General features: G+C 39.5%; 1 protein-coding gene across 6 annotated transcripts in view; it reads left to right on the forward strand.

Annotated features, from left to right (window-relative positions):
* Positions 1–13,954, forward strand: part of AHI1 (Abelson helper integration site 1) — a 131,256-nt gene that overhangs the window by 65,626 nt on the left and 51,676 nt on the right. The window lies entirely within an intron of this gene.

Raw genomic sequence — 13,954 nt, forward strand, 5'->3', positions numbered from 1 at the left:
TGATACCTTTCCTCTAAATTCTAACATGGTTAGATTTAGCATACTGCACTTTCTACAAATACAGGTATATGCAATGCAGACATAAAGGATATCTGGAGCACAAAATTCAGCAGCAATTGCTCAAAACAGTAAGAAGAGTAAAGGATGGAAATGTCAACTAAAAATCTTTACCATCTACGTAAAATAGCTGATAGTCCCAATCTTGGCTCTAGTAGTAGCAGACACTCTGGGTGGCTGAAAACAGCCCCTGCTCTGTGTCTCCACACCAGGGTTGAGGGGCTTATCTCTCTCCAAATGTTGTTGAACTTCAGTTCCCATCAGCCTTAACCATGCTGACCAACAAGGAGACATGATGCAAACAATGGTTTATTAACATCTGGGGAGCTGATCTTGACATTGACCCCAAAGTAAATTTCTTCATTTTGGGAAGGAGAAGGCAGAAATTACAGCAGTTCATGGAATCAAGGAAAACACAGCCATCTACAAACTGGACTTTGTTCATCCCAAGTATGCTTCTAAGGGTTTGTGGAGAACTGTTTGTTTATGCAAATACCCCTGCCTGACTATGCTCTAAAACATTAGTAATCACTTCCATCTTGTCATTGCTCTAATTCACCTTGCAAAAGAAAGCACATGCAATTGTGCATCCTATAAGTCTTAATTATTAAGCATGCAGTTTGTCAACAATTTATTGCTCCTCACTGTGATTGAAATATTGTTTTGCACCTTTAAGACTTAAAGATGAACTTGTTGACAGTAGCATTGTTTCAATAACAGCCCAATCAAGTGTCACCTGTGTGTTTATATGTCTATAATCTCCTTAATATCAAGACAGGCAAAAGACAAGTATTTTGAATATGCATTCTATATGTGTGGAAACAAAACCTAGGAAATGAAGCATTGGTACTTGTTGTGATAAGTTGTTAATGGATGGGAGGAGGAGTGATACCCAAACCAATGGCTTATTCCCATGCGTCAGCTGGATAGGCAAGATTCAAAATTGTTTTTTGCTATGTCTTTTTACTCTCTTCCCTTTCCAATCAGTTGGTTCAGTTGTAGACCAACAATCAAATGACACTGGTGAAGAGGAAGATTCTTTGGATAAAAGTATAGATTCAGAAGATAACACCTATAGAGTGTTTATTGCTTATCAATTCAGAAGCTTATTAAAAATAGTGCTTCAGTCTTTGGATCTGGAGTGGAATCAGAATGAAAAAGATAAGGATGCTGAACAGAGACCTTTAGAGACCTTTACCTAGATCTGTAGAGATTTCCATTGTCAGTCACAGTTAAAGAGATAGTGAATTTAGAATGGGGAACTTCCTTAACAACTATGAGGGTATTAGGATATTCTCAAAAGCTGTATCTGTTTAAGAAACAGGACATGGAATTTCTTAGGGTCCTACTTGTGATGGGCCTGTCACAGCCCTTATTTCAGGAGCTGTAGTTCCTAAGGAGGGAGGCACAGTTCTAAAGCAAGTAAATGAATGCAAGATAGCAGCAGCATTAACGCTCATAAGGCTGCTGCTCTAGTAATAAGAAGTTCAGAAGCAACATTTGTGTTTGCTAGAGTAACTATCCTTTGGGTTCATGATATATTTGAATTCCAAGTAATTGATAGGAGATATTTGAATAAGATTTTGGATCAATGACAGGCTGTTCTGCAAAATGCATTGCTGATGTAAGCCATGACATGGTGGTATTTGCTTCATGAAGTATAACAGCAACAGTGGCACACTGTTTGCTCTGGTGACACTACTAGAATATGGATCAAAAATCCAGGAATAATTTGGTATACCATTTGGAGGATAGTTGCTTTTTTGGGGAAAGGGCTTTTCAAAAGGTTTTATAGAGGATAAAAGAAGCAAGTCATACCAAAGGTACAAGTAAAGAAGAGTGAGAAAAGGCCCTTTTGTGGCAATTACGGTACTCTTCCTTTGAGGAGGAAGAAATTATAGCAGGCCAAATGATTTCAACAATGGTAGAAATAAAATAGAGGGAGAAATCAATTTAGGAGTGTGAAGGTTCTCCCTGGTCCCCTCCACTCCTGCTGAGCTGGATGGGACCCCCTGAGACCATCTTTTTATCTAAAATAAACTTCACTGCCACCACCCAATGAATTATCTCCTCCCCCCCCCCCCAACTTATCATCACATCAGGACTTTGTTGGGGGATTTCATAGATACTTTCCCTTGCCAACTTAGGAAAGAACTAGCCAAGCCAGGGCACATGAAAAAGGAGTGCAAGGAGGCAGAATACTTTAAAGAAAAGTTTTATTCTAATTAAAGGAATTCTAGAGCAAAAGAATATCATTGCATGAAGACTAACTTGTCCTCCAGGCACAAACATAAAGTATAAGTTACGGAATACAATCATTTCAGCCAAACGAATGAAACAGACCAAAAAACCTAGCCCCACTGACTAGTACATGTTTCTAATCTTCCTTACAGCTCAAATGGGAATTGTAGTCCTTGGTGCATCTGCATAGCTGGGAGTCTGGACTCCATTGTCCAGCTCCACCAGCCAGCAGGCAGGCAGGCAGACCTCAAACAGACAAAAGCCTCATGTTGCATCCAGGGTTTTTCAAATCTCTCTCTCACAACCTTCTCAAATGTTTGTGCTTCTCCCCAACTGCCTTTCTCATTGGACAGCTGCCATGTCACCAGTTGTAATGTAATCCCTCATTAACATGTACCTTTCCCAACATTTAATAGCAATAGTAAATCCATTTCTATACCACTTATCAGTGCACTTAAGCACTCCCTAAGTGGTTTACAAAGTGTAAACTAATTTCCCCCAACGATCTGGGTACTCAAGCCTGAGTCGAGCTTGAGCCCCTGGGCTGATTTTAAACACGCAACCTTATGATTTGTGAGGGAGTAGTTGCAATACAGGCATTTAACAACTGCTTCACCAGGGATCATATAATATAATAATCCTTTATTATCTGGAAAGAAGGCTCTGATACATGGAGGGACTCCCACTTTTCACAAGGAGACAAGGTTTTCAACAGCAAAAGTGAGGTACAGGTCATGCCACAAGAGATGCATGACAATAGTATTGACACAGCTTCCCTCCTCTCTGAACCCTATTTTGGAACCATCCAAGGCCTGCTGTGACCAATTTAACAACTTCTTCACGGATAAAACCTCTCGGATAAGGGCTGATCTCAACGCCATTATTGGGTCAGAAACCAGAGTAGAGGTCTCCAGAGCCTCCATGGACTCAATTGTACTGGATCATTTTGAGTCTGTAAGTACCGAGGATGTGGACAAGATCCTTAGAAGTGTTAGGAAGACAACTTGCTCTCTCGATCCCTGTCCCTCGTGGCTAGCGGCTCAGGGGGGTGCGGTTGTAACTACTTTGTTACACCGCATAATTAATACATCACTCAGGGATGGGCAATTTCCATCCAGCTTAAAATTGGCCATTGTGAAACCGCTGATTAAAAAGCCCTCCCTTGACCCCCTGATGCATAACAATTATCAGCCAGTTTCGCTACTGCCTTTTTTGGGAAAGGTGATCGAGAGGGCTGATTATCTGGACCCATTTCAAACCGGGTTCCGGGTGGGCTAGGGAGTTGAGACTGCCATGGTCACCTTGGTCAATGATCTTCGTCTGGGCATGGACAGGGGTAGCGTGTCCCTGTTAGTGCTCTTGGACATCTCAGAGGCTTTCGATATCATCGACCATGGTATCCTTCTGGAATGCCTGAGAGAGTTAGGAATTGGGGCACTGCACTCCAGTGGTTCTGTTCCTACCTCTCGGGTAGATTCTAGATGGTGCAGCTGGGAGACGTGTGCTCCGATAAGAGGGCACTTACATCTGGTGTCCCTCAAGGAGCCATTCTGTCTCCCATGCTATTTAACGTTTACTTGAAACCACTGGGAGAGATCATCCAGAGACACGGGGCGCGGTGTTATCAGTACGCTGATGACACTCAAATATGTTTCTCTGTGTCTCCGACTGTGACCAGCGATGGCATCTCTCCTCTAGATGCTTGTCTGGACTCGGTAATGGGCTGGATGAGGGAAAACAGACTCAGCCTGAATCCAGAGAAAACAGAAGTACTTGTGATAGGCTCCCCGGGTCCAGGTTTGGAAATTTTTCCACCTGTCCTGAATGGGGTCACGCTCCCCCTGAAGGACTCTGTTCGCAGTTTGGGGGTGCTCCTGGACTCGTCACTCCACCTTACATCTCAGGTGGATGCGACAGTCAGGAGCACCTGTTATCAGCTTCAGTTGATACACCAGCTGCGACCCTACCTGGGCCGGGGGGACCTTGAAACAGAGGTACATGCTCTGGTAACCTCTCGATTGGATTTCTGCAATGCGCTTTACATGGGGCAACCCTTGTACCAAACCCATTGGTTCAGAATATGGCAGCAAGGCTGGTCACTGGTTCCTCCAGGGCCAGCCATATAACACCGGTACTTAAAGATCTACACTGGCTGCCTATTCGCTTCCGGGCGCAATACAAGGTGTTGGCTATTACCTATAAAGCCCTAAATGGCTTGGGCCCAGGGTACTTGGAGGAACGCCTCTCTCCATACAATCCGCCCTGCACACTCAGGTCAGCCGGGAGGCAAATGTTAAAAGAGTTCCAGATGCTAGATACGCCACCACTGCACAGAGGGCCTTCTCCATCTCGGCCCCTAAACTCTGGAACTCGCTTCCCGGCGAGCTCCGCTCGACCCCCTCCCTAGACCAACTCAAAAAAGGGCTAAAAACATTTCTTTTCCAGCAGGCATACCCCTAATGCCCTGATGTAATACCTGCTCCCCCTCACTGTTGTTATACTGCTGCTATACTGTTGTTGTTATATCATGCTAGCTTGGAATTGATATTGTTATTTTTATATTGTGAATTTGGGATGCATTTTGACTGATGTTATTAATGGATTTTATGTGTTTTAAGATTGTATAATTCACCACTGTAACCCGCCTTGATCTATGGAAAGGTGGGCTAGAAATAAAGCTTTTTTTATTTTTATTATTATTGTGGTGGGAGGAATGTTACCGCATTTTGGAAACTAGAAAAACTAGAATGCAGATACAGTATATACTCGACTATATGTCGAGAAATTTATGCCTCAAAATTGACCCTAAAATTCTGGGTCGACTTAGATACGGGTCAGTACACTAATACTGCTTAGAAAGGTGTCCTGTGAAACAAGAGTCATGACTCATTCTTTGTGCCTCGAGGCAGGATTGTGTGTGTGTGTGTGTGTGTGTGTGTGTGAGAAAGCAGTTCCCACTCCGATTTGCAGGCCTCTCTTCCCATCAAAGAAACACCACATTTAACACCACTTCTTTCCCTTCCCAGACCACTTTGCAAGCCTTCTCTCCATCAAAGAAACACCCCATTTAACACCACTTCCTTTCCTCCCCAATCTGATTTTCAAACTTATCCTCCAGCACCTGGGAAGTGGTGTTAGGTGGTTGGGAGAGGCCCATAGGGGGAGGAGGAGGGATGGGAGTGGTGTTTTCCCCTTTCCATCCTTTGTTATAGCCCCCTAAGTTTTACCCTCGACATATCCATGGGTCTATCAAAATGCATGCAGGTTCACACAGACAACTTAACAGTAAAAGGTTACATTGGCAATCAGGGAGAAGTGTGATCTGCCCCCTTAATTCAAAAGTCAAACAGAATACTTTGGTGTGCAGAGAGATCTATAAGGTCATTCACAGCAGATTATCTAAAAGGTATTTTGAATGTAGAGGCAGACTGTCAGAGCAAGCATATCATTCTTCATGGGCCTTGAACATGGTGGTGTTTCAATAGAAACTTATTATGATCCACTGCAGATAGATTTGTTTGTATCTGAAAGGGACTTCAAATTCAGGAGGTTTTACAGATGGAAGTGGAAGAGAGGAGCAGCACAATGCACAGGCAGTACACTGGTCTCAGGGTGTTCATTATGTATTTCCACCTCTTCCAGTTATTCAGGCCTAGAAAATATAAATTATTATTTGTACAGGCTGAACATCCTAATCCGAAAATCAAAAATGCCCCAAAATCTAAAGTGACACTTTTGCTTTCTGATGGTCCCATGTATACAAATTGTTTCCTGCACAAAATTATTAAGAATATTGTATAAATTTACCTTCAGGCTATGTGTGAAAGGTAAGGTAAAGGTTTCCCCTTTGACTAGGTCAAATCATGTCTGGCTGTAGGGGGCAGTATTCATCTCTGTTATTAAGCCAAAGAGCATCTGTTGTCAAAGACAATTCTGTGATCATGTGGCTGGCATGATTGCCAGACTCATAGAATCACCTTCCCACCAAAGTGGTACCTATTTTATCTACTTGCACTTTTACATGCTTTTGAACTGCTTTTTAATTATCTGTATACGGTGTATATTACACATAAGTGTATTTTGTGTTTAGACGTGAGTCCCATCTTCAAGATATCTCATTATGTATATGCAAATATTCAAAAATCTGAAACAATTCTGATCCCACATATTTTGGATAACTGAGACTCAACCTGTAATATATTTCTTAGAGATTTCAAAACTGTATTTAAATTTATCTATTAAACAGTGGCTCTTGATTCAAATATCAAAGTGTAGTGAGAAAACATAATAAATCCTATTTAAACCCTAATTTAAAAATTGCATATTGTGGGAAGGGCAAGGGTAGGTAATTTTTCTCATGAGAAAACCCAAGCCTAGATATTACAAAGTAGCATCTTTCTGTTGCACTTAGGCTGCATTCTTATGCTCCTTATATTGTATCAACATTGTTTTTAGATGCTAGTGAGAAAAATAATATTTTTTGCTCATCTTTCACCATCAACTATAAAATGTGAAGAATGGACTTTATTATAAGTCTTGGTGTGGTTATTATTATGTTTTATTACTGTAGAAAGAAGTAGCAGGTATAAGTGTTCAGTGTTTCCCTATTAATATGCTGAAATATTTTGTTATCTTTCATTTTTGTTATTCTTACTGAAACTCATCTGTAATTTACATAAACTAATACAAACTCCAGAAAGTTTTAGTTAGTTAGGACCTTTCCTACCCTAGTGTTCAATTTTTCCTTTCCTCATGTAAGGGTATTAGGATAGGAAGCAAGTTACCCTAAAGAGTCTTACCAGCAGTAAATAATTCAGAATCAAAAATTCTTACTAACATTTAGGGCTCTTTTATTAATTTTTATTTTAGCATTATTCTTAAGCAATTTTTGAGGAAGTGTTTCCCACTTAAGTGATAAGTCTCACCTCATCATAATTGCACTGCATTAGACCTGTCTTTGCCTGGAGCTTATCACATAAGGTAATGGCTCCACTAGTGCTGTACTGCTGTGGAGTCACTTGGTAATTGATTCTTTTTCCACTTGAAATAATCCATTAATGATCCCCTGTCCTTTTCTCTTTCTGGCAAGCTGTTGGCCATGTTCACACAGGATATGACCACCTGGATATTACTTTCTTTGAAAGACAGAATAAAATAAATAAATAAATAAATAAATCAGATACACCAAGATTCCATAGTATCCTGGTTTATTGTGAAGCAACAGTATGGTGGAATATGCAGCATAAGTGCTTCTGCTGTGTATCCCTTTCAGCTCATGCAACTGTAACCAACTGGCATCCTGACATGTCATTCCCTTTGTAAGCAGAATTTCCAATTCAGACAACACACTAAACAAACCTTCTTTATTGTTTTACAATTTTGCTGGGGGAAGTAGTAAAATGGGAAGTCTCATGAACTGAGTGGCTTATTTTGATTTAGCCTGTGAAAACAAGGGCATTGTTTAACATTTTATTTAAATTCAGTAAATTCTAGCTTACACAAATAATAATTTGCTTCAAAAACAATTGAAAATCTGTTTAAGGGTATTTATATGTAAACTAAACCACAGAGTCCTCAAATGGAAGTGTCATGTGTTCATGTTCTGCCTGTTCCTCAAAAAAAAACCTGTTAATTATTATTGTGTGTCCAATATTTTAAGCAGTGACAAGAATATTAGTTATAAAAGCAAATCAGACACAAAAATAATAAACAATGTTCCGATTTAATGTTTTTAATCTTTCTGTTATAATTAATAACAACATCAGTTACAAATATTGTCAATACATTTTTTAAAAGAGATAATTTTTTTAAAAAATGACCCTATATTTCTTAAACCAATGCCATATTCCAGTAATATTCTTAGTCACACGAATGATAATCTTTCAGAAGACCATCATTAAAATTAATTAGTCATCAGTTCATCATAGCACTGAAAAGTGTTATTTGAGTTTAGTCAGATTTGCTGGAAATAAAGCACTTGGTGACAGAGAAACTAGAAAAGAAGGAAAATATTGCTGCCTGCTATTTAACACGTTTCACTGATTTAACAAGTTTAAACAATTCATCAAAATTTTGGACTTAGTGATACATTAGTACAGTGTACATATCAGTGAGTATTGGTGTTTGTGAGTATGGCTGTGTGTTAAAACTGACTTTGTTTAAATAAAAGTGATCTAAGTGAAAAGTGGAAACCATGCCCTATGAGGAACACCTTAGGGAGCTGGGTATGTTTAGCCTGGAGAAAAGAAGGTTAAGAGGTGATATGATAGCCCTGTTTAAATATTTGAAGGGATGTCATATTGAGGAGGGAGCAAGCTTGTTTTCTGCTGTTCCAGAGACTAGGACCCAGAGCAATGGATGCAAGCTCCAGGAAAAGAGATTCCACCTCAACATTATGAGAAACTTCCTGACAGTAAGGGCTGTTCGACAGTGGAACACACTCCCTTGGAGTGTCGTGGAGTCTCCCTCCTTGGAGGTCTTCAAACGGAGGCTGGATGGCCATCTGTCGGGGGTGCTTTGATCTGGATTTCCTGCATGGCAGGGGGTTGGACTGGATGGCCCTTGCAGTCTCTTCCAGCTCTATGATTCTTTGATTCTAATTTGAACAATGTTATTATAAGTTAAAATATGAATATACATGAATGTGTGGATGAAAATACGCAAACTAGATAAAATATTTTTATTCATATATTGTGTTGAGTGTTGTGTTGAGAAGGCATGACTTACTGGAAGAAATTACAATGTTGGTACGTTAAAGGCAGTAGGAAATGAGGGAGATTTCAGTGGAGGTGGATTGACTCAGTAAAGGAAGCCATAGCCCTGGGTTTGGGCTGTTAATAACAGGGTCCCTTGGAGGTCACTCATTCAAGGTGCCTACACACCGCCCTAAAGCGGTGTGCTCCCAGCAATACTAGGGTTAGGGAGCGCACACTAACCGCATGCTCCTTAAACCTAGTACGTATGGGGGGACACCATCGTTACACAGCACCATCCAAACAGCGCGCATAACTATGACGTCATGCACACGCCGTTTCCAAACAGCGCAGCATACGCATAGCATTTCTGCTCCACCACAGGCTGCTTATGGCGGCCTGGTGGAGGCACAGAAAGGAGCTCCAAAATGGAGCTCGTTTTGGGCCCCTGCATCATTGAAGATGCAACCAAACGGCCACACCAACAATGCAGGGAAGAAAGGGGCCGCGGCAGCCGCCCCTTTCTCCTCTTTAGTGCCACAGTGCCGTTGGCACCTAAGGCTCAAGGACACCCCTTTTCCAGGCCAAAGAGAAGTGGCATTTTGCCGCTTCTCTTTGGCCTGGAAAAATGCCAGATTGGGGCCACAGGGCTGCTGTTGAGGTTGCCCTGGCCCCAATCCAGCACGAAAAGGCCACCCTTTTGAGGCGGTCTGTACTAGGCCATAGAGTCTCTATAAGTCAAAACTAACTATTCAATCTGTTTGTCTCTGTGTTGTTATTTTAAAGCATATTTTTAATTATGAATTGTTTAATTGTATTTTAAGGGTGGGTGGGATATTGAGGTTGGAGATTGTATGTATTAACATGTAAGCCACCCTGGTTGTGCTACACAGAGAGCTGGGATATAATTAAATTATTATTATTATTATTATTATTATTATAGCACATAACAACAACAACAGCAACAAAGTAGACACTTAGATTTTTAATTGAATGATAGACTTAGTTTAAAAATGTAAATGAAATTAAAACTAAGTGCATCAGTAAATCAAATCTGGTCAGTAGTATGAATCCAGAAAGTAGCTATTGAAAAATAACAACAACAACAACAACAAATTAAATGCAATCCCGTAATCATCCAGTTTTCAAGGTGTGTTTAAAAATGTTTGAATGGCTTTTCAATTTCTATTACCCAATTATTATCGTTTGTTTGCTCATCATAGTTTTATTATATTTTTCTTTTAAAAGAAAACACTCCAATTTCTTCTAATTTGACTAGTAATATTCTAAAAGTAATAATACAAATGTCAAAATAGCATACCATTTGAACTGTTTTGGCTTGCTAAATTTGTTTACACTGAAATAAAAACTGCATGGATTCTTCCCTCATCCACCCCATGTTAGTTCTAAGAACTTTAATTAAAATACTTAGCTGCTGCAAAACTATAGAAATAATGTGCACAATAGCTGCAAAACTTTGAAGATTCCAAAAGCTTTATCAAGAGAACATAATTCATATTTATATGAAATTGGTATATGTTAGGATAATTATTGCTGTGCCTTTGGGATAAAGGAAGTACTGTCAGCCAAATTATACAAGGGTGTGGATTAAATCAAGCATTACTCTTTACTTGGCATTGATTGCTGTAGGTTGCAAAACCAAGGTATGACGTAGTAATGTGAAAATAACATGCCAAAATGTGTTCCTACCTCTTTTTTAATTATATGGTAAAGAGGAAAAACAGTTTTCATTCAGCTGTATGACAAGGGTTGAATAGAATTCAACTTAGTGAAGACTTTAAGCGATATTAGCAAGAACAGTCTTTAAAAGGAGAATCAGAACCATGCTGGATTTTATACCATGATTAAAACCAAGTAAAAAGTCTAATTTAATTACTTATTTTAAATCAAATTTTCTCCATGGTATGTAGCTGAACCATGACTAGATGGGAAAAGGAGATGCATAGCTTGGGTATTCTTTAAACCAGTGCTGTCATTAAGGCCCAAAAAGGGGGGGGGGGTGTTGCTTTAGTGGTGGCAGAAATCCAGAGTGGATCATCCTAAACTGTAGACCTGTTACGATTCAGATTATGGAGTTCAGATCATGCTTGAAGATGGTTGTAGAAATGTCTTTTCTTTTATCTGTGCACCCATTGTTAAGATATAAAATTTGCTGAAACCATTCAGAAGTAGTGTTAGAATAAAACAAATGATATTCTGAATAGTGAATTGTTGGTGTTCTCTAGAACTGATGTTGCTATTGTTAAACTAGGACTTGTATTTTGTGCCATATTTTTCCTGTACTCCATGATCTCTCAAGAATTAGTCACATAGTTCTTTGTGTACAGTAAGGATATAAATCATTACTAATTTTAGGCGGTTTACAGACCGCCTCTTTGGGGCGGCCTGTACCCGTCCCTTTCCCCAAAGGATCGGGGCCTCAGCTGCCACAATGGCAGCCCTGAGGCCCTGATCTGCCACTTTTTCAGGCTGCAGGGAAGCAGCAAAAGGCTGCTTCCCCGTGGCCTGGAAAGGGGTGTCCTTGGGGCTTCAAGCCCCAAGGACACCCCAACAGTGGCGGGGAAAGGGAGAAAGGGGCCACTGTGTAAAGGCTGCACCAGCGACACAAAACCAAGAAGGAGCTCCAAAATGGAGCTCCTTCAGGTGCCACAGAAAGGGCGCCACAGGCGCCCTTCCACGGTGCCAGGACGTCACATCCGCGCTGCTCTGTTTGGAGGCGGTATGGCCGTGACGTCGTAATGGCGGCGCCCATGTGGACAGGGCGCCGCCATTTTGTACATACTCTGTATGTACTAGGGTTGGAGGTGTCTAAAAGAGACGTCCCCAGGCAACCCTAGTACATACAGAGTACGTACGAAATGGCCCGTTTGTAAAGGGCCTTTGTCTTACATGCAAAACAAAGAAAACTTTCCTATACTTTGGATGAAATCAGAAAGCTTTTACACATTTTCAATGGTTTTTTCTTAAATTAATTTGCAAAAATTATGTCCATGTTAAAAAAACTCATCAGAGGAAAAAAATGTTTTACGGGATTTTCTTTTACACAGATGAAATGTTTTACCAAAAAATCATGAAATGTGAAAAATCTCACAGCTGTTGACCAATGTTTCAGTAGAGTGGCAAAAATAGTAGTATTCTTTCCATCTCTAATGAATGCATGGATACTAGAGAGGGACAAAGTATAATAGAGATAAAGTTACTGAGAGGTAACCAGGGTAATCCTTTGTAGCAAATACAATCAAAAAATTTTGAGAGCTGAAGACTACAAATTCGTTATGAAGTAGGTTTTCATATGCTAGAGTGATGTACTTCACCAGATAGATGTATTGTAATCATCAATTGATAGCTTCATCATGAGACTGAATATTTATATTTGACATTTCCTTGAAAAGGATGCATTATGTATGCATTAAACATGGAGAAATTTCTGCAGCAGCTCCCTGATCTGCAAGTGGCACCAATATTACACTCTTTTTGACATCAAGTTTAAATTTCTCTGTTTGTCCTGGCATTCAAAAGGGTTGTACAGGCTCAAACTGCTTATAGTTTTAGACACCTCTACTAGAGATGTGAAGGCCCGGAAAAAAACCAGAAAAAAATTTTGGGGTGGGGAAGCAGTTTTTTTCCTCTGAAACTTTTTTTGTTTTTCCCCTAAAAATTGAAAAAAGGAAGAAAAGTGATTATGGAATGTTTTATTTTAGCATATGAATAAAATCTTTAAGATGAGGTGTGCCAAATATTCTCCAAATCATTTCTAAAAACTGTATACACTGTTAGATTATTCTAAGTTCTGTGCGCTGAGTGAGGAGGACAAGCAAGTACTAGGTTACAAACTGAACTCTCCAATGGAAGAGTAAGATGCATTTCTTCCTTTAAGAAAGAATCTGGTCTATGTTTGGAAACACTCACACTAAATTAAGAAATAAACTCACATGTGAAAGAGTAAAGATGCTTGTTTCAATCTGGGAAAACCTTTGGTTTTTAGAAGTCTGTGGTAACTGTAATGATGACAAACATAACAAAGCAGAAGCAGAGTCTGAAACTGATACTGATAATTAGTGTTGCATCCACACTGCAGAAATAATCCAGTTTGACACCACTTTAACTGTCATGGCTCAGTGCTATGGAATTCTAGGAATTGTAGTTTTGTGAGACATTTAGCCTTCTCTGTCACAGAGCCACAACGAATTACAAAACCCAGAATTCAATTTGTTTCAAATTATTTTTTTCCAAAAAAAATAAAAGTTAATTTCATTTTTAATAATTGTTTTAATACATTGTATTTTAATATACTAATTGTGATAATTTTATGCCAAATCAAATTGTATATAGAAGACATTCTAGATTTCTTCTCTGAAGTTATTTTTTGGATTCCAGGACCCATGATAATGTACTTGCCTTTAGATGCTTGGAAACCTGCACCAATAGTACATTATTTATTCCACTGCTTATAGTATTTAACCTCAAAAGGCATTTTCCAGTGGTTCTGTAACATAGTAGTGTATAATTCAGTATATTTGATAGGTGGTGCTTACTGCAGTTTTTAGAGGTTACAAGTGTAGACTTAGTATTAAATTGGTTTTCTTTTTAAACCAGATGAGCCAACACAGTGTAGTGGTTTGAGCATTGGACTACAACTCTGGAGATGAGGTTTGAAGTCCCCACTCAGCCATGGAAACCCACTGGGTGACCTTAGGCAAATAACACACTGTCAGCCCCAGAAAAGCTCATGATATAGATTCATCTTAGGGTCATTATAAACCAGAAACAATTTGAAGGCATACAACAACAAAACATTTTTTAAAGTACTGTAAATTGGGTTTTAAAAATATTTTAATACATTTTAATAAATGTTGTTTGCCTACTGTAACAGTTAATCTGGAATACACAAAGTTGCAAGACAAATGTTCTATTTTATACAAGTCAGAGAGAGGATCTAGTTG

This window comes from Sceloporus occidentalis, unplaced genomic scaffold (assembly GCF_023333645.1).
Source record: "Sceloporus occidentalis isolate IW3139 unplaced genomic scaffold, rSceOcc1.0.p SCAF_6, whole genome shotgun sequence".
In the NCBI taxonomy this organism is placed as follows: domain Eukaryota; kingdom Metazoa; phylum Chordata; class Lepidosauria; order Squamata; family Phrynosomatidae; genus Sceloporus; species Sceloporus occidentalis.